The 26,170-nt window shown below is 36.6% G+C and overlaps 1 protein-coding gene across 1 annotated transcript in view; it reads right to left on the minus strand.

Annotated features, from left to right (window-relative positions):
• Gmds (GDP-mannose 4,6-dehydratase) overlaps positions 1 to 26,170 on the minus strand; it is a 642,352-nt gene that overhangs the window by 316,135 nt on the left and 300,047 nt on the right. The window lies entirely within an intron of this gene.

The raw sequence follows: 26,170 nt of genomic DNA on the forward strand, positions 1-26,170 counted from the left end.
TCTAAGTGTCACATCAGCTCTACTTTCATAACAAACATTTTTTCTTTAGGGGACGTCTTAACATTCCTAATTTGCTGCTTCAATATGCAAGCCAGGCATTAGGCCAAAGAAAAGCTATTGGAATGCCAGTTTTTAAACAAAAAATTCTAAAGGGTTATATAAAGGGAAATGCCAGAATGGAAGACAGACAACTAAGACCACCCTGATTTTTTTTTTAAGAACACAAATATCATATATTCCTATTAATAAGGCTATTTTGGGGCCCATGGGAAGAGGGGGAAAAGTAACTTAGTTCACAGAGTATAACTAGTGAAAGGAAACCAAAAAGAAAATTTATTTGGGCTGCCTTTCTCTTAACAAAATAAGTGGTGATGGCTCTTATTCAGAAACCTGCACAGCCACACAAATATCAAGAATGACATGATTCCAAGTCAAAAGTTTCTCTACACCATACTTAGTGCAATGCCATTTTCCAACTTCATGTAAATGTTATCTACAGAAATGGCCTCCTGAGTTTTGTAGAAATGTTTTTAAATGATTGGATGAAGGTAGTATAAACTGAAGAAAAAAACAAATTATTTTAATGTTCTCTGTTTTTTTAATGAAAATCTCTATTTACTTTTAGTTTGTTTTATTCTTTTTCTCACTTTTTTCTCTTAAGAGATAGGGTCTTATTTTATTCCCCAGGCTGGTCTCCTGCCTCAAACTCCTGAGTAGCAGGAACTACAGACACACCTCCATGCCTGGCTTTTATCTCCTTTTAAGAAATTACGAAGAAGGATAAAATTAAAAGGCTCCAGTAAGGCAATTTTATCTGCACCTCTGTATTTAGGTAACATTACCAGAGAACACCATTTCATGCCAGATTCTCAAGATAGTAATACACATGTGAGCTACTATGACTTCATATGGTTCAGACACATTGATATCATATCTTATCACATATCAATAGCTTTACCTTTGTTCTTCTACGAATGAAGAAGGGAAGCAAATATGATGAAAGGTTTTGGCTTCTATTAAAACTGGCATAGGAATAAGGGGAATATTTCTAAGTAGGTTTTCTAAATTTTGGCAAGAATGTGGACTATCACAGGTTCAAACACATACTAAACTCATTCCACCAACTTGATATATATATTTATACAAATATCATTAAAGAAACCAATTGTACTGCTGTGGGAATTCAAATATTCAACTCACAAGGCACATTAAAAAATTGGAGTTTAAACTTTCCATAGAAAAGTTTGTAAAACATACAGAGGCCCTTCAGGAAAAAGTCTTTCGAAATGAAGATATATTTTGGGATCACAAGTTCAAAGCCAGCCTTAGCAACTTGCAAGGCACTAAGCAACTTAGTGAAACTTTTTTCCAAAAAGGAAGTGGGTGGAGGTGATGTAGATTAGTGATGTAGATTGGGGATGTAGATTAGTGCCCCTGGGTTCAATCCTCAATACCCAAAGTGGGTTAAAAAAGGATATATTTATTGGCTACAATTCCTTTAAGTATATTACTAATTAGTAAACTTTCCATTAACTTTTAAAAATTAACTTTATAATTGAATTTACATATTTTGATGTCTGTTTTTACTTTAATGTCAGGACTGAACTATCAATCTAAAGTATGCCAGGTAAACCAGTGATCCCACATTATTAGACCAGCATAAACAGTTCAGATTTTTCTAGTTAGCAGGAAAGCAATGCTTAGGAGTCTAATAGAAACATTTGATCTTGTTTTATTAATTTATTCTTTCAGCCAGCATTACCTGAGTACTACATGGCACAAGCTGAGCATTTGAAAGAGAAAAGGCAGACCCTGCTATCAGGCAGCACAGAGGAGAAGATGGACCAATAAACTCAGGCTGACCTATTTATAGATTTGTCTATTGGGATACTTCATAAAAATGGAATTATATAACACCTGGTCTTCTGGGACTAGAATCTTTCACTTTGTGTGGAGTTTTTCAGGGTTCATCCATGTTATAACTTCAATTAGTACATCATTCTGAGATCAGGAGGTAGAGAAAAGGCCAGGCAGGGTCAGGGAAATGGGCACCTGGAGAGGCCTTCCATGATCAGCAGAACACAAACCACAAACTGTTGCTAAGGAGTTTGTGAATATCTTACCTAAAAAAGGCATGCATGCTATGGAGCCCACAGCCTTCCCAAACAAGGGAAAAACCTGTGATCAACATCTTGATTGGACATGGGACCACATGGATATCTTGTGGACACTGGGTATCTTACCCAGAATTAGGCTAGAGCATGACTTCCTCTTATCATAACCAATGAGTATAAAATGTTATCCCTAGCAGACATTCATAAACTCCTAAACAGGACTGGCCCACTAGGAACCCTCTTGGTACCCCCCCCCCCAAGGGGGTTATTTTGCTTTGCTTCAATAAATTCCTAGACTTTGCTTTCACCTTCTGTTGTCCATGAATCTCATTCTTCAGGTTTCTACCAGATGCCATGCTCCATGTTAAATTCCTTTTTTTATAGCAAAATAATATCCTCTTATATGGAAAAATGCATTTTACTTACCCACATATCAGCCGAAGACCTGGTTGTTTTCATCTTTCCACTGATGAAAAATGCTTCTATGAACATTTGAATACAAGTACTTGTATGGACACATTTTAATTTCTTTGAGGTATATAGGGGTGGAATTACTAGGTCACATAGCGAGTCTCTATTTAACCTACTAAGCAACTGTAAACTATATTCCAAAGTAGATGGAGCACTTCATATTCCCACCAGCAGAGCAATAGGGTAGTGATTTCTCTAATTCCTCTCCAGCATGTTAAGGTCTTTTCTATCACAACCACCCTAGTGGGTACTTAGTGGTATTTCATGTGGTTTTGATTCACATTTCTCTGATCACTAATGACATCAAGCAACTATCTTTTCATATGCTTACTGGACATTTGTACATTTTCTTTGGGGAAATGTCTACTCAGATCATTTGCCTACTTTTTTTTCTAAACAGGGTTGTCTTAAGTCTTTTAAGAGTTTTTACATACGCCAGATCCAAGTCTCTTATCAAACATAATTCCCCAATATTTTCTCTCATTCTGCAGTTGTCTTTTCACTTTCTTAACAATGCCCTTCAAAACACAAAAAGAGTTTTAATTTTGATAAAGCCCAGTTGGCCTATTTTGGTTTTGTTACATGTGTTCTTGGTGTCATACTCACAGTTTTGTCTAATCTAAGGTCATGCGGATTTACTCCTGTATTTTCTTTTAAAAATTGTACAGCTTTTTGTTCTTACATCTGGGTCTTTGATCCATTTTTAGTTAATTTTTGTACACTGTGATGAAAGGGTCCAGCTTATACATTTGCATGTAGAAATCCAGCTGACCTGGGACTATGTGTTGAAAAGGTTACCTTTTCATCACAGAATTTTCTTGGCACTTTTGTGAAGAATCAGTCATAAATGTGAATGATTATTTCAACTCTAGTTCATTAATCTCTATGTTCATCCTTATTCAGAGTCGTTACTATTGTAGTTTTCTGGTAAATTTTAAAATCAGAAAGTATGAATTTTCCAACTTACTTACTTACTTACTTACTTACTTATTTATTTATTTTGGTGCTGGGGATTGAACCCATGGCCTTGTGCGGGCAAGGCATGCACTCTACCAACTGAGCTATATCCCCAGGCTCCCAAATTTCAACTTTTTAAAGATTATCTTGGCTATTTTCACTCAATGAATTTCCAAATAAATCTTAGGATCAGCCTTTTGATTTCTGCCAAAATGCCAACGGAGATTTTGATAGGGATTTTAGTAAATCAATATTTTCGAGAGTGTTTCCATTCTAAAAATCTTATGCCATCCAGTCCATGAACGCAGGACTTTGTAAATGTCTCTCAACAATGTTTAATAGTGTCCAAAGAAAAAATTTTGTACTTTATTTTTGAGGGGAGATATTAGGGATTGAAAACTCAAGGGCACTCAACCACTGAGCCATATCTCCAGCCCTATATTGTATTTTATTTAGAGACAGGGTCCTCCTGAGTTTCTTTGTGCCTCACCTTTGCTGGGGCTGGCTTTGAACTTGTGATCCTAATGTCTCAGCCTCCCTAGCCGCTGGGATTACAGGCATTCACCACCATACCTGGCTGTACTTCTTTTGTTTAATTTGATCCTTAATACTTTATTTGTTTTAATATTATAGCAAATAAAGTAGTTTTCTTAACTTCAGTTTTAGATTAATTTTAAATAATATTTTTGCAATCATATGTTTCACCAATTAATTCTTAGATGAGGCTTAAAAATCTACTCTCCTTAGGGTAGAAGATGGGAACCTGGGAGACAGAGGAGGGAAGGGAAAGGGGAAAGACTTGGTGAATGAAATTGACCAAATTATGTTGTATGCATGTATGAATATCTAACAACAAACCCGACTAATATGTATCATTGTAATGAAGCAATAATTTTTTTTTAAAAAAAATCTCCTCTTCTCGTTTTTTATTACTTATCACACAGGACCGATGTTTTTAGAAAAGAACTATATTAAGTCACAGAACATGAGTGCTGAGACCTCAGAGTTCACTTTTCCCAACCATCCCAAATATCAAATGAAGGCGGAAAGGCAGGACAAGTATCAGCACATGTTCTGAGTCTGTCTCCAGCCCTGTGCTGCTTTCAATGACCCACAGAGAAAAGCAGGATGTACCCACTTTCTGTGAGATGGCTCCAGTAGTTGTAAATTATCACATATGTGAAAAATGAAGCCATTGTACTTATTTTAAATACATACCTTATTTCTAATAGCCTTAAGTTAAAATCCCTACCTAGGAAGAATATCAAGAAAACCAACCCAACGGAGCTGAACAAAGGCCAGCTCTTTCAGTTAATAGTTTGTGTCAGCTCACACAAACCATTGAACAGCTCTGAGACTATGGTATGCTTTATAATATTAATATAATAATAATATTTGCCATGTAAAACCTAGGGTACATTAATGCAGATGAAATAGTATCACAGATATAAATTGCTATAAAATGAAAGGAATGTCAGCATGTCATTGTTCATAAAATAAGGATAATAAGAAGTATGTCTGATATATAAATGAAAAAAATCAAGCTAACAGAATTTATAAGTACTCATTATTATAATGATCACATTAAATTGGTAATGATATGTACAATTAAGTATTGATGAAAAGTTCAAATTTCTTACTTCTTTTGTGACTGTATATCATAATTCTTTGATTTTGAGAGTCTCAGATTGAGGTCTAAATAAACAGTCATTGCCAAAAGTAAGCATGTAGACTTACATACAGGCAGTGCTAGTAAACATTTCTTGAATCATTTCAGGTTACCCTTTCAACATAAGCTCAATAACCTATATAAACACTTATTCAGAATATTAGATAAATGAAAGAGGGATTTTAGTCTAAACATTAGCTCTAAGATTGGGATCACAAGTTTCACTAGTACTGATAGAATGAAAAGAACAGAACTTCTGTTCAGTCAATACAACATGCAGAAAAAAAAAAAAGGCCACTTTACAAACAGCAGTATATGTTGGATAAAATATTATTACCATTTCTTTAAATTCAAAGCTGATCCTCTAAGAACTAAAGGAAAATCTGCAGGGGAAGGGACTCCAGCATGTAGAACATGGGCATGCACCAAGGAATCTGGTTAGGAGGAAGAATGGAAGGCTACCTCAGGACTAGAAACAGGCTTCAACCTGTCCAAGCCGAGACAAAGGCCAAGTTCTTTGAGGTGGGATGCTAAAACTAAGGCTAACACACTCACTGTGTCAGTTACTTGCAACCATAATTCTGTACTTCTATCACTATTATGATCTTAAGCAGGTATATTATGTTCTTATCGTCTGATTTATAAGATGGGATCAAAATCTACACTAGGAACCAAATAAGTACTACACATTTCAAAGGCTGCAGAACATGGCATTAATGTAAAGTGCTTCCACTATTATAAATGTTTGCTGTCCTGGATATATTTATTGTGATAAGTCTTTTAAAATAGCAAGTCTTTTATTCTCCCCCCTTTCATTTCTCTTTATCTGACCTCCTCCATAGTAAATCCAAAGTTGGGGAAAGATTAGAAGAGCTACATTCGAAATTTAAAAAGACAGTATGTATCCCCATCATTCAAAATAGGATTCTATAACTAGTTTGAAAGAATGGCTTCATTAGAAAAATAATATTATAAATAATTTCAGCATAAAAAAGCCAAGCATGGTCACTGTTCAAAGTTCCTCCTCCAGTTTAAGATGGACAGGCTAGTAGCATGTGGCAGTGGTCCTTGAAAGGAGAGATTCCCCATCTATCCCATCAAGGCCAGTGGAGCAGAGTGTGAGTAAAGTTGGAAGAATTGAACCTTGGTCTTATCACCCACCTTTTTTGGGTCAAGGCATATGGGATAAAATAATCAAATAGACTGAAGGAATCTTCAAGAGGACCCACTTCATGTCTGAGTCCACCAGACAGACTTAGAATAGCTGCATCCACACATGCTAAGCAGTGCAGAGGGACTCTAAAGAGACCCTGAGTTGGGCCAGAGGTGGAGAGGTGAGGGTCCCTGGAAATTGAGGTTTGGAGAAGACCACCTAGGACTGAATCTGAACTACCCCAGGAACCTTGGAAAAGAAAAGTCTGGGAATTTTACAAACAACAAACTCCAAAAGAGCCAGACCTGGGACCAATCCCACCTGCATGGCTACAAGGCAAGGGCATAGCTCTGCACTGAGACCAGGAGGCATGCAGAGTGTCCCACATGGACCTGTGCATACCATCTGTCCCTTTCTCAATACAAGGTCAGATAAGCCACAACTGTGTCCTGAGCACCTGTAAACCATCTTGAAGAAAAACAAAGGACACAGAATTCCAAGAAAAAACTAGCTTTGGCATTACAGTAAGCGGACACTGAACTACATTTTACAATTTAATTTGTTCTTTTTGAGAAAAAGTATAATTTAACCTTTAAGAACTGTATTAATTTCCTATGGCTGCCATACAAACAACCACAAACTAGGTGGCTTAAAACAACAAAAACCTGTTGTCTCATGGTTCTGAAATGAATATGTGAAGTCCTACAGGGCCATGCTTCTACAGGGATATCTTTAGGAGAAACTCTATGTCTCTTTTAGTACTTGACAGCTCCTTACATTCCTCAGTGCTAAGGGCACATTCCAATCTCTACCTCCATCTTCACATGGCCTGCTCCTTTCTACACCTGCTCCTTACCACTTCTATTTCCCATCAGGACACTTGATATTGGATTTAGGGTTCACCTTATAATCCACAATCATCTCTTTATCTGAAGAACCTTAGTTATATCTCCAGAGATTTTTCATCACATGAAGTCACTATCACAGGTTCCAGGAACTAGAAAATGAACATATCTTTTGGGGTCTATCATCCAACCAAAACATGGACCAAGGATTAGAATATTTACAAAATATAAATATAAATATTTATGATAAAATATAAATATAAAATAAATTTTGATAAACTATAAATGGGAAATAGTTTCATTACTTAAAATGTCATTTTCCCCCCAATACTGGGGACTGAACCCATTAATGTTCTATCTCTGAGTTACATCCCCAGACTCCCCCATTTTTAGAGACAGGCGTGCCTCGAACTTGCAATCCCCCTGCCTTAACTTCCCAGGTAGCTGGGATAATAGGCATGTGCCACTGTAACCAACTTAAAATATCATCTTAAGAGTAGTTAGATAACTTTCAGGAGTACAATAATCAAATAGAATCTCCACTTGTAAAAAGATTAACTTAAAGGTAATAAAGTAAGTTCCCCCTCTATTTTAGATCTGCAAGTTTCCTTCAGATAATTTGAATAACTCTCTGGCTGTCTATCTTCAGACAATCTATGATTTCATCCATAGCTTCACACTGTAAATGCTGTGTGTGTTCATGTATTTATCAATTTCCTTTCTCAGCATTTTATCTTGCGTCTGCCTTCAGGCATAATTTCCCTTCTGAGAATTCATTCTTCTTTTTCTTTTCTCAGTGCCAGAGTTTGAACACAGTGCCTTGCATATGCTAGGCACCCCCTCTACCACTGATCTACACCCCCAGAATATATTCCTTAAAAATTCCTTTAATGTAAAGAAATGGTCTGGCTTTTTTGCACAAAAACAGTGTGCAGTTCCAGACAGCTGAAAACCATTTTCAATTTCCATTGGTGGTATTCTTCCACTGTATTCTCATTTCCAGTTTTTGCTACTAGTCTGTAATTATTTTGCAGGTATCTATCTTTTTCCTCTTGTTAATGTAAAATATTCATTTGTCTTTGGTGTGCTGGAGTTTCAATCAAATGTGTCCAGACACATTTTCTGTATGTGTGAGTCTTTTATCCAGGTTGGGAAATTTCACAACAATTATCTCTTTAAATATTTCCTCTTCTTCACTCTATTTTCTTTCATCCCTGTTTTTCTTCTGGGAAAGCAAGTTATACTTTCTCATTTTAACTTCTAATCTCTTAATTTTCTTTGCTATAATTTTCATCTCTTTTCCTTTCTATGCAACATTCTGGGTAATTTTCTTGGATCCATTTAGGTTTTCTTCAGGAGTCTAATACTTAAGTCAACCATTTAATTTATTATTATCACTATTATTATTATTATTTCTATGTATGTGTATACACACACACATACACACACACACACACACACACACACACACCTGTATTGTGTTCTTTTGGTTCTTTTTCAAATATGCATGGGCATTTTTATATTTTCTTGCCTCTCCCCTATTGTTGTGATTTATAATTTTATTTAATGTGTTTTAGTAATTTTACATTGTGAATTTGATAATTCTCATACTTGGAAGTTATTTTGGGGGATAACTCTTTATGTTCTATTTCTACCAATTTTGACAGATGGTGGTGGTTTGTTTCCTTGTTCCTTGAGTGAGAGTTCATGTTTAGTAATCTTAATTTGCTGGAGATCAGAGGGCTTTTATGAGGATGATCCTTTCCTCCTGTAATGGTTGGTGCTTATTTCTCAATGGAACCAGGAGATGCTAACACCTGGGATCTCATCTCCTTCCAGTATACCCAGGTTATGAGTTTCTGCTCTTACAACTTTTGCTATGTTCTGATTAAAGAGGTCAGGCATTTCCTACAGACCTATGCATGCTGCTGCATCTTGCTACATAAATGGGATCAGACACCATGTTGGTGTCTCCAGAGCTTGCCACCTGCTAACAGAAGGCGAATCATCAGGAAGATGAAGACAGGTATAGAAAATTTAAAAAACTGAATTTGCCCTGTGCATCTAATATAATGTCAATACTGTACCACTTGGCACATACTTCTTTTTATCTTCACTTCAGAAAAAAAAAATTGATCATTCTGTTTTATTTTACTTTATTAATTTTTTTTAGTTGTAGATGTACACAATACCTCTATTTATTTATATGTGGTACTGAAGATGGAAGCCAGTGCTTAATGTGTATAAGGCAAGCGCTCTACCACTGAGCCACAACCCCAGCCCCTGTTCTGTTTTATTTTATGCTGAGTATGTGTAAATATGTATGTGAAAATGTATTTCAAACCTAAAATCTATCTCACTTTTTTTTAATCACACCACTTCTCTGACTCAAATGCAACTATTTGTAATGATTTTTTTCCACATTCCAGGCAAACTACACTTTTTTTTCTTGTGAAGTTCTGAGCCAGAAGATCATCTTGACTTTGCAGTTCTCTACCCTTTGCACTGGGCCTCACTTCCTGCAAAGACAGATGACCGAGATGGCTGTGAGGCCCTGCCAGCGCCAGCACCAGCACACCAGGAGATGGCTCAGATACAGAGCCACAGTCAAATTCCTAATTTCCTGGCTTTGTTCTTCTTCTATTCCTGACATAGATGTGTACGTGAGTGCATGTGCATGTGCATGTATATACACAGTTCCTGTTAATTTAAACTTTCTACTATAATGTCATCAGTCCCAACAATACAAGATACCTGTTACATAACTTCTAAGAATGGAAGGAAAAGAACAAACTTCATTAGACATATACCTTAAATTACCAGCATTAAACCAGAGACAATGAAAATGGTTTTAAGACAATGAGTAGTATCACATTTACTGAAATTAAAAGAACTAGATCAGCTATTAAATCACAATATTTTTCACAACTTATTATTCCCATAAAGATTTGTTTTTAAGACAAAATACAGCACTGGCATCTTGTGCAAATGTAGTAGAAATAGAGGAGGAAAACAGCCAAAGTTATCCTGCTTGTTGCTTTAAACAAAATCACTTTGTGTTTTTCCCATGGTCCTAAAATTATCCTATTTAAGCCTTAAGAAGCAATATAACTCTCAATGTGTAGTGACTTTTATTGTTCATATTGCACACATACACATGATTGTGAATGTGCAAACGCACACATGTGTGTAATACTTATCCCTCAACATCCAAATAGTATTTGAGATAACCACAATTTCTCTAATAAAAATTTTATTCCATTGTCTAGTGCTTCATCTAAAAGCTTTTGATTTAAAGATATTTTTGGAGTTAGATAAAGTACAAAGACAGTTTGGATGATATTCATTGCAAAACAGAAATCATTCCAATTTATCCTGAACCCCAGATGAACCTCCGCCATGGGGTCCCGCATTTTTCCCCTGTGGTAATCTCTGGCCACCCCACTGAGATCTGCCTGGGCCGTGGCTCAATGCAGACAGGGTGTAGAAAGGAGAGACACTGAGAAGGTCATGGCTGACTGAGCAGACTGCTGAGATCAGAGAGATCGTACCTCATTTGCTCACCAAGCCCTGCCAAGAGCAACACTATTTAACTGCAGGTACTCAAATCCAGCAGGCATGTTTAAAGGAATCCCAGGCTTGAAAGAGGACAATTCACAATGTGCATTTGTCAGGCATAGCTACCACCTTTTGGCAACTATTTTTAAATATGTGCTTAAAGAGAGACATACAAACACCTTTGCTGTTTACATCAAATGTTCAGTGTATTTTTCTCTGACAGACAATTCAAATCCATGAATCATTTCATAAATTGAGGAACTTGTTCCCGAGTTTCTCAACTTTGGCACTATTGATATTTGGGGCTGGATAATTCCCTTTGTGGGGGGTTGTCCTGTGTATCCGTAGCTTTTCCCCCACCAGAAGCCAGTAGCACCCTCTCACAATTATGACAACCAAGACCATCTATAGACACTGCCAACATCTTCCTGGGGAGACAAAACTGAGTTGATACCACTGCCTTAGTGAAACAAAACAACCCTGAAGTCAAAATGCCACACAATCAAAACATATTTACACAGAAGAGCTAACCTCACTCACAGACACACTGTGCATATGCCTATTCATTTGATTCACTAACTACAGCTTCGGGGAACTAATGAACATTAGTGACGAAAGTGAGACTTCATCTGAAGTCAGAGGGTCTCTCTGAGCCTGACCTTCCAAAGAGGGCAAGGTGGGAACACACATTTGGGAATCATCCATATGTGAATGGATGATATTTCCAGTCCACAGACTAGCTGAGACCACCAAAAGAGGGAAGTAAGCAGGAAAACAGAAATGGGGCATGAACCAAATCTACTGACACTGCACCATTTAAGAGGTCAGACAGGGAGGAAGCAGCAAAGAGACCAAACAGGAGAAGGCAGTGAGACTACAGGAAAAGCGTGTAGGAAGACTGCAAGTCTGAAAAGGGAGGAATCACCTAGACTTCCAGTCACAGCTGAAGACAGATAAAGAAGTGACCATGAGGTAGAGCAGCATGAAGGTGACTAGGGCCTGTCGAGAGTTTAGGCAGAATGTGGGCAAGAGGGCCATGGAGGTAGGGTTCAAGAGAGAATGAAGAGACCTCAGAGACAAACTCACAGACACTTGTAAGGACTTTTGCTGCAAGGTGCAGAAGAGCACGATGAGACTGGGAAGTTTTATTTCACAATGAGAGAGAAAGCATCTTTGCAAGGGAAAGATCCAGTGATGAAGAGGAAGAAACTCATTCTGGAGAGATGTCAAAACCACTGACACAGATCTTTAAGACAGCAGCAAAAGACAAGCAGCTAGTGAATGTGGTGGACTCTCTGAGAAGAGAGCTCATTCCCTGAGCACAGTGGAGTAGGAGAGAGAACAAACACAGGTAGCTTCAGATGTTCTGTCACGGGGCTTCTAGTCCCCCCTCAAATTGAAAACAAATCCCCTGTCCTACTACACAGTTTACTCTGTCCCTCTCCACCATGACTGTTGCCCTGCGTCACCTGTTTTTCAAGTACAAGGTGGCCCCCACTTTGCCTACTCAGGGTCTCTAGCTTTTATTCCCTTCATGATCATATTATGAGCCACTGCTTGGATCATTTTATGACAAATGCTCTTAATTCATTCGCTCTCCAAACTTCTCACTGTGGCAAAACTTCACATCCCCATCTTCCCCATCTCCCCAGTATGTTTCTTCTCTTGCCTCTGAGTTCTGTGGGTGACCGCCACATCCTATTTACCCTCTCCAACTGGAGCTGAGCTCTGGCTGCTTGGTCACTACATGATCAGGCCTGCAATTTACCAGTTTTCCTCCTTCCTGTTCACCTCAGTGGATGTAATCTCTAACTCTCACTCACTTCTTTCACCCTTCTTTCTGGATATCACAGCTTGGTGAATGGCTTCCCCCTACCCAGAGGCCTTTGACTCCTCTCTCATTAGTCACTCCCCAGTCAACTGTTCCTCTGACTCTACTTCTGAAACACTCCCAACTCCAGCCTCCAGTAGACTACAACTGAAATGGCTGCCTAAATTACAGATTGCACCAAACAGTATTTTTGTGTTCTTTCTATCTTTGTATGGTCCCAATGAGAATAGCCTGACTCTGCTAATCTGACTGCACCCATCTATTCAAGAGTTAAGAGCCTAAACCAAGCTGGCCCAAAGAACTACACTCTCCTGGTTAGAGTGATTGAGGGAATGGGCAACTAACTAAGACAGGTCAGCACAGCACTTCCTTTGGTCTTTCCCAAATGGGACTGCGAGATAAACCCTTTTTTCCTCTGCAGTGGTGAGACTGAAGAAGCAGTGACCTGAATTCTGACTTCATAGAAAATAAACTTGTTTGAAAAGATGAAGCCAAGATAGAAAGGAAAATGCACACAACAGAGAAAAGAATCCTGAAGATTTCTGAGTTTCTGGTTCCAGCTGTACTTACAATCAGGCAGACCTGACACTCCCATTCTTAGAAAACTCTATACTATGCTCTATCTTTATTCAATTATTTTGCTTAAGCCTACTGTGAGTTTTTGCCATTTCTAAACCAAGTCCTGACAGATACACAAGTCCCAGTTCAGTGAATTGTTCCATCTGGTCTAATCCTTATCATTTTCTTTTCTGGGTTTCTGCCATTGCTACCAGATGTTCCTCTGATCCTGAGTCTCTTTCCCCCAACATCTGTCCAAAATCTTATGGTTGCTAAATACAAATCCAACCACAACACTTTCTTGAGTGCCTATAAGCTGCCAATAGAGCAGAAGATTCCTTTGTAACCTATTGTCTGCTGTATCCCTTGTCTCCATACCCTGTAACACTTTTCTCTAGCCATAACCTACTGTATATAGACACTTCAGCATCCCCTTCTCTTGGTGGGGAACATCTGTGCCACATTTTGCTCCTCAGATGTCTGACCTGCCAAATACCTACTCCATGTAAGGTTTCCCTGAGACCTATCCTATGTCTTCAGTACCCGCTTGAAGACTCTACCTGCTCTTACCTTGCTTCACTGTGAGTTCTAGTTTACCTACTCCCAAGTGTGAGTTTTTTAAAGACAAGCATTACATTTTGTCTCTTCCAATAGGGTCTAACATGGTACCTATTACAGTTTAAACATTTTCTCAAGAAGGAGGAAGGAAAGCCCAGCTATTTACCAGTTTAAACAGTAAGAATCTTTCATTTATAAAGTTAGTACATAATGAGCCACATTCTTTTATTTCTTTTGCCATAATTCCAGATTCTTGGGAAGGATTTAAACTCTTAAACTGGTATTTTTTTTCCAAAGACATGCACATCAGAAAGCATTGAGATTAATATTATATATGCCAGTTAATGATAAAGAAATTATCTAGCTATCCTAGGTGATTTGCTTTCCTTCTGACACATCAGACTGTTCCCTCTTAGCCTTCATGATTGTGAATACACTACATTCACCTGAATAGTAAGAGGTGGATAGAGGAAAGATCTAATGGAGAAGCAAAATTCTGTCATTAAATATACATTCAAAATACATAAGAATGAAAAGCACATTGGGATAATGTGGATACATATATAATCTTTTGAAATCATCTCCTTTTTGTAGGAATGACTTATCAGCATTAAAAGAATGACTTATTCCACATCATTCTATATTATGTTTGGCTTTGTTTCAGAATGGATAGACAGAGCTATCTGAAAGAATGACAGTATTCATACTTGCATTTGACAATGCACATACTTAAACCTCTTGGATTAAAATTTCTCTTTAGCTTCCTCCCAACTCAGAAGTGTTAGTGATATTTAAGAAGAAAAGAAGGGCCACTTCACATAAGTTTCATGTTCAAAGTTAAAGTATCATTATTGGCTGATAGCCATCCCAGCATGTAGACTGCAATGTAAGAAAATCTTCAAAAGGCCTTTGACTCGAATTCTTCATCTGATAGAAAATTAGGACAGGCAATGTCTATTAAAAAAATGAGGCAACTGTGTCTCCTTTCACAATAATGTTTCTTGGCTGTCTTGTAGGGCTTCTGTTATTCTCTCCTGTCACAGTATAGTAAACATATGCAATACCCTGAAAACAAATGAGTGCAAATGATATTTATTCACCCAAGGAAAGCAAGTAACCTTGCCTCCTCTGTAATAACTGTTGCTGATACTTTATTTGGACTTCAAACAGGTTTTTGAGAAGGGTCAGACTCCAAGGGCAAGATAATTAGAGATAAAGGCTCACTGCTAAGTATTGCATCCAAGTTAGTAAACACTACCGTAATGGTTGATGTGGGAGACACACACATACATACACACAAGAAAGGGAGACCATGACTTCCTTCCTCATTACTTAGTCTCTCTCCTTAAATAACATCTATACCTCCTCGAGGCTCTCCATCCCTTTGGGGTTCTCATGCAGAGGCCTATTCAGACAGATGAGCACACAGAAGGAGCACCCTTGTAAGGCTCAAATGGGCACAGAAAGAAGCTGTGCTTGCTCTATAGCAGGAAGTAAAGCATAAGGTTCACTTTCTGGAAATTAGGTAAAGAGCAAAAAAATCACCTGGTTAAACTATAATACACAAGGAGATACACTATTTCACACCACACCCCAACCCCAGGAGACTTGCCTTAAATTTTAGAGTGTGCATATACAGCTCTTGAGGTCCTTTGATTTGCATGAAGCTTATACCTGTGAGTTGTAAAACCCAATATTCTTCAAATTAGCTAAGAACAGATACTATCAACAAAATAAATGGACAACAAATTTAATAATCATATAAACATACAAACAATATAAAGAATTTTGAAAAATGAAAGTATCTTTCACTGTTGATATGGTAACACAGTAATACCATAAAACAGAGCTTGTCAAAGTTAACAGACCCAGTTCAATTACTATGTCAATGTTGTGACAAAAATATAGGTGGGAAATTTGCTTTTATACTTGTGCTTCATAACTTCATTTTTCCATTAATGTTAATTAGTTTAAAATGTGCTAGCATTTTTTAGGGTTCAGCAAACCTAAATGGGACTGAAAAAAAAGTTCATTTTGGGAAATGCAGTGTGACAGATGAGACAGGCCACAATAGGAATGGCATAATTTAATGGACAGCCACACATGTTCAATATCAAGCCAACCTGGGTACAAATCCTATACCTGACTTATTTTGACAAAGCAGTCTAACCTCTCCAAACTCCTGTCTCCTCACCTGTAGAATGGCTATAACCACACCCGCTACGCAGTTTTATCATCAGGACTAAAAGGAATGAGTGAAAACAGAATGCCTGGCACCTGGTCAGCGTTTAATCAATGTTGGTTGCTCTGATATCTTCACCATTATTAGTATTGTTACCAGTCCTACAAGTTGGAACTTTCAAAAACTGTAAGTTATTAACTCAAGAACATACCCAAGTCCTCAAGAAGGATTTATACTTAAGAATTCCCATCTTAGAAGCAGGCTGAATCCTGCCAAGGAAAAAGAATTATGCCAAAAATATCAAGCAGATGTCTGCAGCTTTGGGAAAAGTGGCTATAGAGCACATTCAACCATCGGATGCAGGAAGAGGGCCCAGTCACTGCAGATACCAACCAGGTAAGCCTTCCATGAGAAGGGTCAGAACCACTCCAGGAATATGCCAATAGCCCTCCTCTGGGCAATGCAGCTCCCCATGCACACTTCACAGGGAGCACTGAACTCATGCAATTTGCATCCCAAAACCAGACCAGAAATGTAATTACATTTCAAAATCATTGGCCCTAATTAAAACAGCAATAAACAGCAAGTTCTACTGCTTTTATTCACTCAATTTATTTTTACTGTGTTGGAGCTTCAACACAGGGTGCCACACAAGCTAGGCAAGCATTCTACCAAGGAATTATATTCCCACCCCCTCCTACTCATTTCTTAGAGAAAGATATATGTCATTTTCCACATATGGTAACATGTGGGAAATATATGGTATATTAGCTAATATATGGTATATATTAGTTCATTTAAATGGTGGACCAAAAATAGAGTATCTTCTTTTTTTCATATTTGCAGTTCCGTCCTTTGTGTACGTGTATTTCTGGGGACTGAACCCAGGGCTTGGACATGCCAGACAAGTGCTCAGTTCCCTGCCTTAAATTTTCCTTGATGTCTAGTATTGCATACTCTGTAGGTACACAGCCTTATAGTTGCCTGCATGGGGAAGGCTAGTCCTAATTTTTTAACAACACACATTTTATCTTCTTCAAATAAAATTTATCAGTGCTTCTTTCAAGTTTGTTCCTTTGGTATAAATGAACTGTTAGTGTCCTATGAGGCACCTGGGTGGGGTCTGTGCTGAATCCTGTGTAACTGTGCCTGGCCTGTATTAACACTGGGGGCTTCCCCATGCCAATGATGAAACCATGCTGCAAACCTACCATTCTCACTGCCAGGGAGGGCTTCTCTGTGATCCGGTTGTATATTCACTTCCCTAACTGCATGTTCTCGTAGGCTAACAATCCTCATGTACATCTTGCTTTTAGCTCCTATTAAGAAATATTACTTGAAACAAATAGAAATAATCTTTTCAAATGCTACAGATGGAATAAATATTCATAGTGCATTTTAAAAAAATAAATTGAATGACCATTCCTTGATTTATTGTTTTTAAATTTGTGTCTTAGTATGGTGGTTTACCTAAATTGAAGCATAACCAATTTACATATTGAAAGATCATCTTTACAAAGGTTAGCTAAGTATACTTTTGGTACATCATCGGTTTTAATACTGATTTGATTTGGTTGTCTATAATTTCAATTTTACTTGTCTAAAAGCAAAAAAAAAAAAACTCTGCTTCCTTTTGAAGAAAAATTTTGGCAGCATCATAATGCATTGTGGTAATTGAGGATCATCCCTAAGTCCTGATTTTAATTACTGTTGTTTTCTTTTTAATAAGGTTCTTTATACTTATTTAAAGAATTGCCTTTGTATCTCTGGCAACCTTCTGCTTCGGAGCTAGCTGTGGTTTGGGGTTAGTTACTGAATCACAACCTGACAGCAGTGAAGAACAAATTGGCCTGTGTTATTTTAGAAGGACTGAATTGGGAATTTGCTGAACAGGTATGTGTTAAAACCATCCCCAGAAATGGAAGAGTCTATGTGCCTCAATTTCAGGGAAGCATTTTCTTAAAACAGTAACATTTCCAAGTACTATATACAAGGTCTGCACATTCTCTTTTTTCTTTTTTTTATTGATTGTATTTTTTTAAATACACCACAGTAGAATGCATTACAAATCTTATTATACATATAGAGCACAATTTTTCATATCTTTGTATATAAAGTATGTTCATGCCAATTCATGCCTTTATAGCAGTTGTAGGAGGAGGTAAGGAGTGGATGGGGAACCAATAAAACAAGATCAATCAAAAGTTAAAAACTTCATGTATAACTAAAAAACAAAATTTAAAAAAAAGAGTTGATAACTGTTGAAACTAGATGATGAGTACAGGGGTTCATTAAACTACTCTCTCTACTCTTATCTATATTTGAAATATTCCATCATAACAAGTTTTTAAAATCCTGTTTATAACAAATTTATAGCACTATTTTAAATGACCTATCTATGTGTACAAAATAAATCTGTATCCATGTAATAAAGTTTGTTTCAAGGGGAAAAAAAAGAAGAAATATTAATCATACTGGCAGAAACTTTTAAAAAAAGTGGCGGCAGAAATAAACCTTGTTTAACAAGATTTTTCTCACTCTGGGAGTTTTTCCCTCTATCCATCATTGGAATCTGTCCACACCAAAAATGTCTATATACCCATACCTGGAATTAAGCACCCCATGAACAACAGAAGCACAGACCATTCTTCTTCTAATGCTTCATGTTCAATATCCTGTCAATCACTTTATCAGGTCTGGTCTCCTTTAATTATCAAATTAACAAGCTTTGAGAACTTAACACTTTAGCTCAGGCAGGAAAAAAAAAGTTGTTTATCTACTATTCATTTTCCTCTTTATTATTTCAATTTATTATTATTACATTTTAAATTATGAGGCAGCACAAATTAAATCTATTTCTCTAGGTGGGGCACTAGTAGTAGTGCTGATAATAATTACAATGTGCTGATAACTTTACTTACATATTTCCTTTAATGCTCATAACAACTCTAAGTAAAGACTGTTATTATGCCCTTTTACGGATGAGAAAACTGAGGCTCAGAGAGATTGAGAAACTTGCCTAAAGTCACTTGCCTAGTAAATGGAAGATCTTGAACTGAATCCATTTTGTTGAATACTCTATATCTTTATCTGAACGAATTAAAAAGAAAGAGGCTGGGGGTGTAGCTTAGTGGTAGAGCACATGCTTTTAGCCTGAATGAGAAAATGGATTTCATTCCCTGCACCCCAAAATGGTAGAGGGAGGGAGGTAAAGTTCTATAATAAATAGTGGAGAGAGAAATAAAAAAGTGCTAAGACTCAAACTTTTAAAAAAATGGCGGCAGAAATATACCTTGTTTAACAAGATGTTATTTTTTTAAAGTAAAAAGCAATATATCTTATAATTTTTAAATTTTAAATTATAATCATGAGGCCAAGGATATAGTCTAATGGTAAAGCACTTGCCTAAAGCATGCTTGAAGCCCTGTTCAATTCCCAGCACTGCCAAAAAATAAAAATAAATAAATAAATAAGATAATTAAGTAAATAGTAATTGCATCTTCTTGTTTCTTATCAGTGTAGTCAAAATAGAGTGAAATTTTTTCTGGTTTGTGATTTTTTTTTTTTTTTTTACAAAACCATATGTACTTCACATAAGATTTTCATAGGACCAGTAATAAAAATACAAGAATCATTTTCAAAAATACTTGAGGGTTTCATTAAATTTCTCAAGGGTCTTTCAAGGGCCTTTTGTATCTATCCATAATCCTTTCATTCACGTCTTTTTTTTTTTTTCCTTTGACTTCCCTAATTAAAATGTTAACTGGTTTACCTGCCAGAATCTCATCTGTAAATGGCTTTTCCTGTGATTCCAGTCATCTTCCAATACTACTTATATTTCATCTTTTTGCAATTCATAAATGTTTCAGTGACTGCCCTAATTCATCTGTAAACATCACTGACATACTCCTGGTTTCTCAGTCCCAAACCATCTCCAGTTGGCAGACCCTGCTACATCCACATTTCTCATGTCCTACTCTTTCACCAGTAGCCACCAGAATCCCACTAACAGAGTGTGCTCCAATAGGGTCTTTCACCTTGGAACAGGCGGTAGAAAGAAACAAATACTCTAGGACATAGTGCTGAAAACACAGGCAGAAGAAGGAAAAAAGGAGAAAAAAGGAAACAGATAAATGTTTACATCTGGCAGGCACAGTATAATCTTGCACATATATGTTTCCCTTTTGCCTATACAATTAACCCATAAGACAAGTGATCTCCACAATGCCCCTATGAGGTGGGTATGAGAGTATTCTCCAAGTTAGAGAAGGAAACTAGGGTCTGAGGATGTAATTTACCCAAATGCACAGAGCTGATGAGTGGTCAACCTCTCAGTGCACACTGCCTGACTATAGTGCAGGGTGTTGTGTCATGGAGATCAGACAGTCACTGGTTTGGTTTCAAACATAAATCTTGCATAGATTATGAAACATTAAAAAAAAAAAAAACAAGCCTTAAATTCAGTTTGACAATCCCTGAAGTCTCACATCAGTCGGTGGGAGGGACTTCATTTTGTTTAGTGGTAATAACCACCTCCATTAGACCAGGATTGCTTCAAAAGTCTTTCATGTTTAAACAATTATACCTCAACTCTCCACAGAGAATAACATGGGCCAGACAGCATTGTGATCGCCAAGTGTACATGTCATCTGTGGAGTATCATAGTCTACAAATGCAATGGTAAACCAGATGATGTCACTTGGTGCCCCAACCAGAAAGGCCACCCAGAACCTGGTGGGTCCATGGATAGTGGCCAACAATCTAGCCATTTATGAACAGACAAAATGGTATTGTGCTAAACCTATAATGCTCTGTTGAACAGGAGGATTACTTCATCCCCTGATTTCACAATGGACAGCTATTTTTTTTTTTCCAGTAAGCTAAGGCTCTTACGCTCATCTAAAAAAATAAAAGCCACAAAGCACCTTTGATACATAGAAATGCAAATAAAATATTGAGCTGTTTGATATTGGTTTTCTTTTTGTTTTTTTGATATCGAGGATTGAACTCAGGAGCAATTAACCACTGAACCATATCCCCAGCTCTATTTGTATTTTATTTAGAGACAGGGTCTCACTGAGTTGCTTAGTGCCTTGCTTTTGCTGAGGCTGGCTTTGAACTCGTGATCCTCCCACCTCAGTCTCCAGAGTAGCTAGGATTACAGGCATGTGCCACCATATCCGGCTTGGTTTTCCTATCTTTGATACGTCTTGATATTTCTAGAGCAACATGATTTGAAGTTTCTAGTTAGACTAATAAATACTTTTTTAAAAGATTATTTTATTTACACATATATTATTTATATGGAAAGAAAGGAGCACTTTCTGCCCCTTGTGATTAAATAAAAACAAGTTCCAGTTATTTGATTTCTATCATACATTCTATCATCCCCTAAAACACTAAACTATCTATGAATTCTGAGAATTTTAAAGGAAAATTCTTATTTATAACAAACCTTTTACACTAATACTGCTCTAATTCCATGCACTGAAAGATAACCTTGATTCTGCTTTTAATAATTGTTTTATACCAAACACAGAACACGTACTCTCGAAGGAGAGATCTGTTCTTGTTATAATAACAAAGGCACACATGTTCATTGATTTGGGAGGAAAAGGAGGGTCACAGCCCCATCTTGACTTGGTCAGTGGATCAGCTGCTCTTGAGACCTACGGCTCAAACAGCTTCACTTAAAGCTGCCAAAATTAGAATGCTTTTCTGCTGCACTGAGGCAAATATTGGGTAAAGCTTTATGAAAGACTGCAAAGTAAAAGTGATGTATAAAGAAAAACGAGATCCTCTTCTTACAGATGACATTTGTCTAGATTCTGTGACAACAACATTTGGAAGTGAAACCGTTAGAGCAGGGTTGCTCAGGCTCATCACTATAGACTTTCTGGAGGGATCAGTCTGTTATGAAGGATTACCCTGTGCTGTGTGGAGTGTTCAGTAGTGATCTTTGTCTCTATATACTGGATACCAGGAGTATAACCCACTTAAATCATAACAACAAGAACATCTTCACAAACTGCCACATGTCCCCAGAGGGAGCAGTCACTTTCTTCCCAGTCTCCTTCCCACACTCCCAGTAGAGTACCACTAGATAAGAGTATAAATCTTGCCCTTAAAGCAGTAGATAAAGAATAATCTTTAGAAAAAAACAAAGGAGAAAATTACTTAAAATTTTACTGACTTAAGTAGTTAATTTCATACATAAATTAGTTTTAAAAATTCTGAAGATCAATTTATGATACTAAATATGGTTAGACATTTCAGAAAACATTCTACAACTAAAAAAATAGTTCAAGACTACAACTCAAAACCACAAGTTCATGAACCTTAAAATGTCAGATTCTCTCAGTGAGGTGAATACTGTATTTAGACTGATATATATGATTTCTTATGAAGCCCATATTTAGAGGAATGTGCTATATCATCTAAAAATGGCTCAATATCTAAACAGAGGCAGCACACCATCCATTTGTGGTAGTCTCAAACTGCTAATTATGAGTCTATTTAAAGTACTTTATAACTTCTTATTGCCTAAGGACTTTTAATGTATTTTATTAAAAATACATTATTTCCATTATTTCTATTTCTTCTCATTGTCAGCTTGTTGTTGATATTCATGATAAATTTATACTTTATATCCCATTTATATTTTAATATTAAAAATTAACGTTTTATTATTATTTCTCTGAAATATCTGAGAAGAATATTTCCTTTAACCAAATCAATATCTTTTGCAAAAAACAAGAGCAACTGAAATGTTAAATTACCAGCTTCTTCACTCATTTCATTGGAAGGTCCAAGTACCCACCCTACCTCACAGCAGTTAAGCTATTCCAGTTACAAGTCTAAAATTCAAACATATGTGATTTCCTCACATAGAACAATGTATATATCACTCCAAATTTTCAATATTATTTTTAGTCTCAGCTAACATCTGTGGGTTCTTAACCTTGGACAACTCAAGCTCATGCTGCATTAGTTTCTTCACCGACAGAAAAAAAAAAGTGGGGGGCGAATGATCTTTAAATTTCTTTTTCTCTCAAAAATTCTGAGGAAATTTTAGCAGAGTTGGTTGTTCTTTAGAAATCTTTTCAAAGGAAGAATAATATCTAATGGCTTATTATACCTGTTTAGTATAATATTTAGAAAATGTAAGTACATATGAAGTCTTATATACACATAATGAAATTTGTAAGTTCAACAAGGTAATCAAAATATCTCTAAAAGTACCTTAAAAGTCTCAAACCATTATGTCAAATGAACCTAAAAACAGCTAATAGATATATATTTTTCACTGTTTTGACACTCCAAGGAGGATGATGATAATGATGATGACGACAACAACCAAACTACCCTGACTCCTCAACTTGGAAAAAATATAAAAATGTCATACAAATCAAAATGAGTACAGGCACCAGACTTTAAGTAGTATTTATTATACTCTCATGGAAATCTGGAGACACAGGCTATTCAGCAGCTGAAGAGCTCCTGGAAGAAGACAGTGGTGATGATGTCTTTAAAGGCCCCATAATCACAGAAAAGGTAGTGCAGTTACATGTGACAAGTGGAAGAGAAAGTTGGTTAGGGGTCAGACCACATAGCAGGAGAAAGAAAAGGAAAAAAAATACTGAAAACAGAGAATACTTTACCTAGAGCTCAGTAAATTACCCATTCTTCTTTTATTTTATTATTTTGAGATTGTTGGTGATGGGTATTGAACCCAGAGCCTCATATATGTAAGGCATGTAAGTCCTCTACCACTGAGCTACATCCCCAATCCCAAATACCCCATTCTAAACACTTAAAGATAGAGAAAAAGAAAGAGTGGGAGAATGTAATAAATATACTGTCAGTTTAGAGTGTGACTTCTTACTCAGGCTAGAGGTATTCAGATATGAAACCAATCACTATGTGGCTCACTGATCGTAAATTAATGACCTACGAGGTAGGTTCACTTAGCCAAACTTTACCTCCTTTGTCAACTCTGGAAATATATGTCAGTATATTACCCAGACTTTCTTGCTTTCTTTTTTTTCTTTTTTTTAGAAAATGAGATAAGTCAACAGAAGAAAAACATTCTCATTACACAACTGGAAATCTTAAAATCGACTCCCTTCTTTATAGTTAGCATTTTCAGAGTGGGAACACAGCCTGCCCACACGGGGCAACACTGAATTTCATTGGGCACACTCTAGGCCTGCACTTTCTTCACCAGAACATGGACCTTGGGAAATCTTGCAGAAATCTCAGTCACAGATACCCAAGCCACTAATTCCATAATCACATTTAAAACTTAAAAATCACATTCAAAGAATAAGAATGCTCGATATTACGCCTATTTACCCTTTAATCATGATGGCTACAGTCATCAAAGTTAGGAAATTAAGTTTAACTTAATCATTTAAAAGATAGGCTATATCCTTTTTTTCACTTCCCCTTTAATTATCATGTAAATTGTTTTATTTATTTGGAAAAACTTTATTAATATGAGAACTTCATAAAGTTCACCCAAATCACATTCATTAAGCTAAAATATGCTAAGAATGGAGACACAATGAGCAAGTTGGTGACATTTATCTAAGTGACAAATGGTAGGTTTTTCTTTATCCGGTATCCAGGACACTCAACAACTGAGCCATATCCCCAACCCTTTTTATCTTTTTTTAAATTTTGAGACAGGGTCTCACTAAGTTCTGGAAACTTACTAAGATACCAAGGCTGGCTTTGAATTGGCAATCCTCCTACCTCAGCCTCCAAGATGCTGGGATTATAGACATGCACTACTGCGCCTGGCTTTACTTTCTAATGTAATAAACAATCAAAACCATAAGTATTATTATTAGGTTCAGTAAAATATTTTTATTTGTTTTTAATGTTTTAATTTGCAGAATATTTTCTTTTTTTTTTAAGAGTGAGAGAGAGTGAGAAAGAGGGAGAGAGAGAGAATTTTAATATTTATTTTTTTACTATTTGGCAGACACAACATCTTTGTCTGTATGTGGTGCTGAGGATCAAACCCGGGCCGCACGCATGCCAGGCGAGCGCGCTACCGCTTAAGCCACATCCCCAGCCCCTGCAGAATATTTTCAAGAGTCTATTTTATTATCATAAATAATATATTTCAAAAGAAATTCAAATATACTGTGAGCTATTTCAGAATAATTAAAAATCTTTTCATATTTTTCCCATGGCTTAACTTACATAATTGACATGATATCACAGTCTCAACTATTTAGCATTTTGGAGAAATTTAACCACAAAGACAAAACAGTTTTGGAATGTCAATTTCCTTACATAAATTAGTTCACAATAAGAAACATGATCTTTTTTCCTATGTAGAGGGTATATAAATCTGTATTTCCACCAGGATGGAACATCCACATCTGTGGCCAATAGAACACTTGGCTTATATAAATGTAAATAGATAGATGCGTGTATCTCCATACCTAGGTGATACAGAATTCCAAGTTTGAAGAGACAGTATGAGAGAAAGAAGTCTTTCAGATATAGAATCAGTTTTGCATAATTTTTTCACGAAAAATCCTTTGAATTAATAAATAGTATATTTTTTATTTTAAAAAAACTTAATGCTTATGAATAAGAGAACCTTGTTAATATCTATAAAGGTCAGTATGTAATACATAGTAATATTTACTCACAAAGCATACATTTGCAAGCCTTACAGAATATAGTTTTAAAATAATTTTAAGTATTATTTAGTTCCCTGTAGACTCTATTACTAATGCGTCTACATCTTATGTAGAGTAAGCCTAAAGCATGGAACATTGATAGTGTTGCTCTCTGAAAGAGTGAATAGGCAGCTGACTTAGGGATACAGAGGTCGGGTCACTGGATCACTGGCTTTCTTACCTAGATCAATGATTCCAACTGTTCATTCCACACAAGTGCAAGGTGATCGAAATCATTTACAGATGCATTATAAAGTTCTCATAACACTGTAAATACACTTTAAAAGAATGTTTACATAAATAAAGTTTTTTAAAAAGAAAGAAAATACAGAAGGATGGGAATGGATAAAAGACATTAATTCTAAATAAAGTCTTAAATAAAAAGAAGAAAAAAAAATAGAACCCCCAAAAGATTGGAATGGACAAGAGACTAAGAGAAAACAAGAAAATGTCAAAGCTAAGGACCTGGGGTTGCTGTGAAGAGCTAAGCTACAGAACTCTAGTCAGGACTAGTTCCTTTGGCTCCATAACTCCCTGACAATTAGCTTTCCTTTAGAGCACGTGGCCACTCAA

The sequence above is a fragment of the Callospermophilus lateralis genome, chromosome 6, assembly GCF_048772815.1.
Source record: "Callospermophilus lateralis isolate mCalLat2 chromosome 6, mCalLat2.hap1, whole genome shotgun sequence".
Classification (NCBI taxonomy): Eukaryota; Metazoa; Chordata; class Mammalia; order Rodentia; family Sciuridae; genus Callospermophilus; species Callospermophilus lateralis.